Genomic DNA, 7,245 nt, shown 5'->3' with positions numbered 1-7,245 from the left:
AAATAAAACAATAAATGGACATTCATCTTACGTTTACTCCAGCTAACAAACTGCAAACAGGATTTTGATTTAATAAAATTGAATGAAAGTATGGTAGAATCATAGCTTTGCATTACCTTGTACATCCCCTACACCCGATGAAGCTGTAACCAATGATGATAGGGTCAATCTTCTTCTATTGGACTGAAGGAAATGGGTAAACAGCCTTGTAGATCTTCTGCCTCAAATGAACCTTGTAGACAGGTAAGAGTCGTTCTCTGCTGCTGGGCTGAAGGAAGATGGGTAAAAAGCTTTGTGAATCCTCTGCACCCCAACGACTTGTAGCCAACTATCAAGAGGTTGATCCTCTTCCTCTAGGCTGAAGGAAATGGGGGAAGAGACGGTTGGATCTCCTGTCCCAAATGAACTCTCACACAGCCCAACAAAAGTTGAAAGGTATGAAGCTCTTCACGCTGGATGGAAGAAACAACTTCCAAAAGGGGAAAAGTTCCAAGCTCCAGAGGAGGGTACCTGCGATAAGAATAAAAGAAGAAACCAAATCAATCGGCCTCCCTTTTTCATCTAAAACCTCCACTTTTAAAGATTTTTTAGCCTCCTTTCAAAAAAATCGCAGCTTTCTTTTAGGGGTTCCGTTACAGCTTTTGAAAAATTTTGAAACTGAAATTTCAATGCTTTGAAAATTTGCCATTTTCAAAAGGGGACGAATCTTATGATTTTAAAAAAAAAATGGTTCATTTGCCTAAGGTTTAGGTAAAATGAGTATTTTAAGAAATTTTGGTTGTGGCGCCATCTAAGGTTGCTTCTATAAAAAAATGAAAAGTGGAATAAATGGGAGGCTTTTAGGGAAAATGCCACCTCAGCCAACTTTAAAATCCTTTTGAAAATAAAGTTTTATTTTGTTTGGCAAATCTCTTATTTTCAAGTGGGGCGCCACCCATGTGTGGGCCCACTGACTATTTTATAAGATAAATAATACTAGAAAAAGGAATTTGCAAATTGGTACCATCTCCAGGTGGACCCCACTTGAAAATAAGAAACATATCTAAGAATCTGAGTGTGATGCTAGTTCAAGGCGGGTCCCACACCATTTATTTGAAAATAAAAGGCAAAAGAAATAACTTCTTTTTGGAATTTTTATAATATGAGATAAAACTTTGTCTTTTTTCAAGAATTTGGAAAAAAATGGTTTTTCAAGGCAAAAATATGTATAAAGAAAATGCAGAAATTTGGTAAAGAGATTTAAAATCTTTTTGCAAAAAGTTTTGAGATAAAAATCTTTAAAATTGTGTCCGCTTTTTTTTTTTAACTGACAAAATTTTTTTAAAATCAATATCAAAACTATCCAGATTTTTTTCTTGAGAAAACTTTGTAATTTGGAGTCCTGGGGGTAAAATGGGAAGAATTGGTATTTTTGAAGACCCGAGGTTTTGAAATCAATTTTGAAAAGCTTGAAACTCAAATCTGGATTGACAATTTTGAAAATCAGGAGTTCTGGATCTCAAAATGACATGTCGCGCAGTGAAATGGTGTAAAATGTTGATGCAATGCTATACAAAGACATGCTTCCTGAAATGCTTCTCTGAATTAGGAGTTGGGAATTCTAGCTTCTTGTCAAGAGTAGAATTTTGAAATTTTGCAGTTTGAAGATATTTCTGAGTCTAAATAGAGAAATTTTGAGACTCGAGAATGGAATTTAGGAATTTCTGCAAGGTTCAATCACATAAAATGACCATTTTACCCTTCATTGATTCTGAAGAACTGAAATGTGATGATTGAGGGAGATGTCAAGGAGGTGAGTGAAAATTTGGGGTGTTTACAACCTACTAGTTTTTCGCGAAACTAACCCATTCTATGGGTACAGGTGATGATTAGGTACACTACGGGCGATGGCGCGATTGCAAGATGGCTTCAAGACTTCTTCTTCCTGCTCTTAGCTCGCGTCCTGGCCGCTATGGGTTTATATCAGATTTTTCTTGGGATATCCAAATCTTGTGAGTTTTGGTTCTTTTAGCTAACGTGCCCAAAGTTGTCAGTTTGCCTTATGATTTATCAAAAAAAAAAATCTTTCGCTGATTTCATAAACAAACTCTGAAGGAAAGAGATATTTCTAGTCTCTTGCATGTTTTCTGAAAAGGTTTGCAAGTTTGAAATTTGAGGCGTTACAAGATGATGGATGATCAAGGATTACCACTTTCCATGTTGCTCTGATACCAAAAGTTGTAACACCCCAAAATCGTGGACTTGAAACCTTTTATGAGAAAGGTTGAAAGCTTTAAAATCAATCATTTATCGAAGTTTGAAACAGAAGTTCAGCGGAAGATCAGGTTTAAAACAGTAAATCCCTAGACTTTGGGCGCATTACAACGCAAATGCAATCTTTCCTTTACCAACCGATTTGCAATTCGAATATACATTTTATTGAAAATAAATGAAAAGAAGAACCACATTTTGGTAATACAGTTTTAGAAATCCAAAGTTCTAATCAAAAGAGATGCTTTCAAAGAAACTTTATACCACATCTATCACACGTGTCCCCAGGAGCGCAACGTTAGGAAAGGGAATTGCCTTGAATGCATCGCGTCATCGTGTCATCGCAAGTTGTCTCAACCAGTTCAACACTTGCTGTGATCATCGCAAAATTTTTTCTCTTGTATTTTTCTCTCTTCCTTTCTCTTTTCCTTTCCAACCTCTATTTTCTCCTTTTTGAAGGGAGAAAATAAAAAGAAAGAAAAGAAGATAGAAGAGGAAAAGAAGAGAAGAGATAGAGGAACTCTTTTGCGGGGTCTCACTTGACCTTGATTTGAAAATATTTAAAAAAATAACTCGCCTCCGTTTTGAAATATTTGCGGGAAAATTGGGAGACGGGATTCGCTCGTCGGTACGAGGTTCGACCGTTCCTGATGCCTTTACCAGAGGTAATCGAACCAAGGATCGAATTTATGCCTCTTTTCTTTGCTAAAATATGATCTAAGAATTTATTCTAAATCTAAATGCACAAAGAATCATGCTTGTGCAATGCAAGAATGTATGCTCTTTTTGAAAAATGATTTGAAAATCTCTAAGTGTTTCTGAATTTGATGATTGAGTGAAGAAATGGTTTTTGAATGATTAGATCTAACTTAGAACTTGAGATAGATCAGGAAAGATATTTTGAAGTTCTAAGTCTTTAAAATAATCAGAGTTGGGAAAATGAATCTTGACTTTGAAGAGAATGATTTGAAGTCGAGATAAAAGGTAAAGGAAAAGAAGTCTCAAAGTCAGAAATGGACTTTGGATTTAGAATTTCAAACTTGGAGTTAGGAGAGGAAATGAAGTTGTGGAATGGAATTTGAATTCCAGATTCAAAGTCTGAATCTAGAATGGGATTGGAGAAATCTGAATTGGGTTTGAAAACTAGAATTGGTTTTTAGAAGATCAAGATGGATTTGGATTTGAAATCTGGAATTTGGAAAATTTGGATTTTGAAATCTAGGATCCAAGATGAAATTGAGTTCTGGAATTCTAAATGGAATTGGATCCGAAGTCTGAGATCCAAAAAGGAAGTTGGATTCTGTAATCCTAAATGGAGTTTGGATCTGAAGTCTGAGATCCAAGATAGAGTTGAATTCTTGATCCTAAATGGAATTTGGATCTGAACTCTAAGGTCCAAGGTGGAGTTGAATTCTGGATCTAGAACCCTAAGTGAGAATTGGATCTGAAATCTGGATTTAAATTGGATCTGAAATCTGAGATCCAAAATGAAGTTGAAATCTAGGATCCTAAATGGATTTGGAAAGCCCAAATGGGACTTTTGAAGATGGATCTGGGTTTTGAAAACTCAGATTGAATTTAAAACTTTAGAAAAGAATCAAATTTTGAGATTCAGAATCAATCTCAAAACTTGGATTTTGAATTTGAGAATCAAGACTGAATGAAAAATAAAGGATAAATTTGATTTGAGTTTTTGAAAATCAGAAGATGAATCAGAAATTTCAAAGTTAAATTGAACTTTGAAATTGGATTTGAGATATTGATTTGAATTTGAATTTTGAAAATGAATTTGGAATCTCAAAGTTGATTTGAACTTTGAAGTTTGATTTGTATTGGAATTTTTTTGAAGTTTTGAAATGAATTTTGAAATTTCAAAGTCAAAATTGAACTTTGAAATCAAATTTTGAATCTTGAAAATGAGATAGAATTGAATTTGAATCTATAAAATAGAATTGATTTGAGAAATGGGGAAGATACTCAAAATCACTTAGAGTTTTTTTGAAAAGAAATTTTGAAAATATGATGCAATTCTCTCCTAAATGATGAATAAATTTAAAGAATTTGAAATTGGATTTGAAAAGCATATTTTATTCTTTAAGTGAATTAAAATAAGATTGAAGATATAACACATCCCTGACTATGGTCATTGAATGTATCATATAATAATTATATTTAAATTCAGATGAAGAATAAAATATATTTTGGTGTTTTTATAGAGTTTAAAATGAAATTAACTCTCAATATATCCTGACTATGGCCATTAATATATATTTTGGGCTAATTTTAAATTAAACTCTAATAAAAGAAGGAAAATGTTTGAAAATATGATGATGTTTGAACAGGGTCCAGTGTGGATCCAATGTTATTCCATAAAAGATGAAAATCCTAAGTTTTGTTCACATCCTGACTATGGCCATTGATGTAAATCATCAACTTAGGATTTAATCACCTCCTATTAGAATGGTGCACGTGCCATTCGTGTGCCCATTTGTGAATTTTCAAAAACAAAGGAAAATAATGAAACAAAGGCTATTTACATGCTCATTCATTCTAATCTAGTGCAGGAATGTAAAATTTCTCATTGATGTCTAACTATTACATCTTTGAAAAAAAAATCCTAAATTAAGAAGAAAACAAACTTTTCCACATAATCCCTGCAAGATCTTGAGTTAGCACAAGATGGAATATAACATATAGAAGGAGAAGGAAACATCATATCAACACCTATATACATGTGATCAAGAATGGTTGTCTATATATGTAAAAGACATATACATGAAAATACCTAAATGAAGGAAATGTATATGATTATGCCCAAATTCTAAGGGAAATGCACATGAGAGTGTCCTTATCTAAATGCCTATAAGGACACACCCGCCTAGGTATAAGCCTAAACACACAAAAATGCCAACCTAATATATATTCATATGCAATAGATATGTACGATAGACATAGACAATATGGGATCTCTCATACCTATATGTGTGCATGGTGATGGAGATAGTGACATGGAGTGGAGATATAGTGTGAAAATACAATGCATTGATATAACTAGCAATGGGTGACTGAATAATTGAAGCGAAGGAGCATAATGCAGTGGGGTACACCATTGGTGGTGTGGTGAATAAGACTGTAATGGATGATTCAGCAGTAGACGACGGCTGGTAGTATGGGCATCAGGTGACAGCAGGTGACAGAATATAAGGGACCAACTGGTTGCATATTTCATGTCAATACCTAGCACTATACAACATTTGATAACTAATAACTAATATCCGATCATAGACAATGTAATTAGTGTACAGGAGCTGACACTCCAATGGATGTTGACTTACTGAAGGTTGTCGCATTGTCAGTATAGAATGGTTGACGGACTCTTATGGCCAATCACATTTTATTATGCTAATATCTAGGTATCTAATATGGGCTGATGTACTGAAACTAATCAGGATGTTAATACAGGCTCACCGGCTTGCCACTAATTTAGTCAGTAAAAATCAAACTGCCCCCGTATATCAACATACTTTGCATAGATTTGAACACTTTACCTATCCTACTGTAACTAATTTATCATGCTGACCCACATTAACTGATTATCTAACACACCCTGCCTCACCCTCCAGTATTTAACATACACCTAGATTGTTTGGTGTTCCGATGTAGCAGTTAAAGTTTAACTCCAAATTCAGTAATAATGTGGCAAAACTCAGGAAGAAGGGAAAACTCAAAATCTGGGCATAACACATATCACGGGTCTGCTATACAGATTCAAATATGATTCAGATTCATCTATCTCTTTTTCCAATGGATTTGATCAACCAGAGTGGAGATTTAAACATGTTGGATATACCTATTTCATCAAATACACAGCATACAAAATTCTTTTAGTAGAAATTTAACTTGTAACAACTTGCAGATAAGCACAAACATGACATGAAATGAGACCCAAATATATTAAATTGGACAGACTATTTCTATGTGCAATAGGTGGATGCATGCTGAAATATGAACATTCAATTCGATACGGGATATAAACATCAGTGCATGGTCATAGGGCTGTACCTGCAGATTGATCAGGTCGGAATATGAAGAGACAGATTTAACCTACAAAACAAATCTGTTAGCAACAAGACTTCAGTGGCATTAAATGAAAGTGAAGCAAATGATCTGCTATAGTGGAGGTCGCCGATCTGTGATAACCAGGAATGCATAGATGGGGGGAAAGGTTAAGACTGTGTGATTGGATATTGACAGCAGGAGTATAACGAGATGCTATCTGCCAGTGGTAATGGCAGACTGTAGGGTATATACAATGTAAAGCAATATACAGGAATTGCAATACACACAAAAGTCAGATGCAGAGGATATAGTTAAATGGTTTATATGTCAACAGTAATGGTTTTGAAAATATAACTATCAAACATGAAATAAAAAGAAAAAAGAAAAAAAAGAAAGAAAGAAGAATCAGTAGTAGATGAAGTCTCTAATGTGTATGGTATGTGGGCATACAAGAGCAGCAAGAAATATAGCAATCGTGTAGAATGCTACAAGCATTGTGCTAAGTAACTGGATGCAGAGGAAACTAAGATTTTACACTATGGTGATGGATGAAGTGGTGCGTATACCATGACAGGTGTGATACTTGCACAACTATGGAGATAATGTACAAAATAATGGATCAAATAACATTTATGCCAAAAAAAATGCCACGCATTTGTGCATATTGCTCAAAAAATCAATGGGCCTATTAGATATTTTTGGTTGATGGTGATTCGAATGGAGATCCTCTCACAAGAGCCTGAACAGTTGTGAGCCTCTTCTCCTGTTGCTGATGTACCAGTCCTTTGTCAAATGGCAAATCAGAGGCTCTGCCAATGTTACCTGTTTTTCTTTACAAAAAGCCATTCGAACAATGGGAAACGTTAATGCCCACCAATGGTTCGTGACATCAGAGTTCATGTGGAGTAGTGGAACCATAGAGTAAGTAAATTGGAT

Source organism: Nuphar pumila, chromosome 15 (assembly GCF_984573655.1).
Source record: "Nuphar pumila chromosome 15, dmNupPumi1.hap1.1, whole genome shotgun sequence".
Lineage (NCBI taxonomy): Eukaryota > Viridiplantae > Streptophyta > Magnoliopsida > Nymphaeales > Nymphaeaceae > Nuphar > Nuphar pumila.
This window is presented reverse-complemented; position numbering follows the sequence as displayed.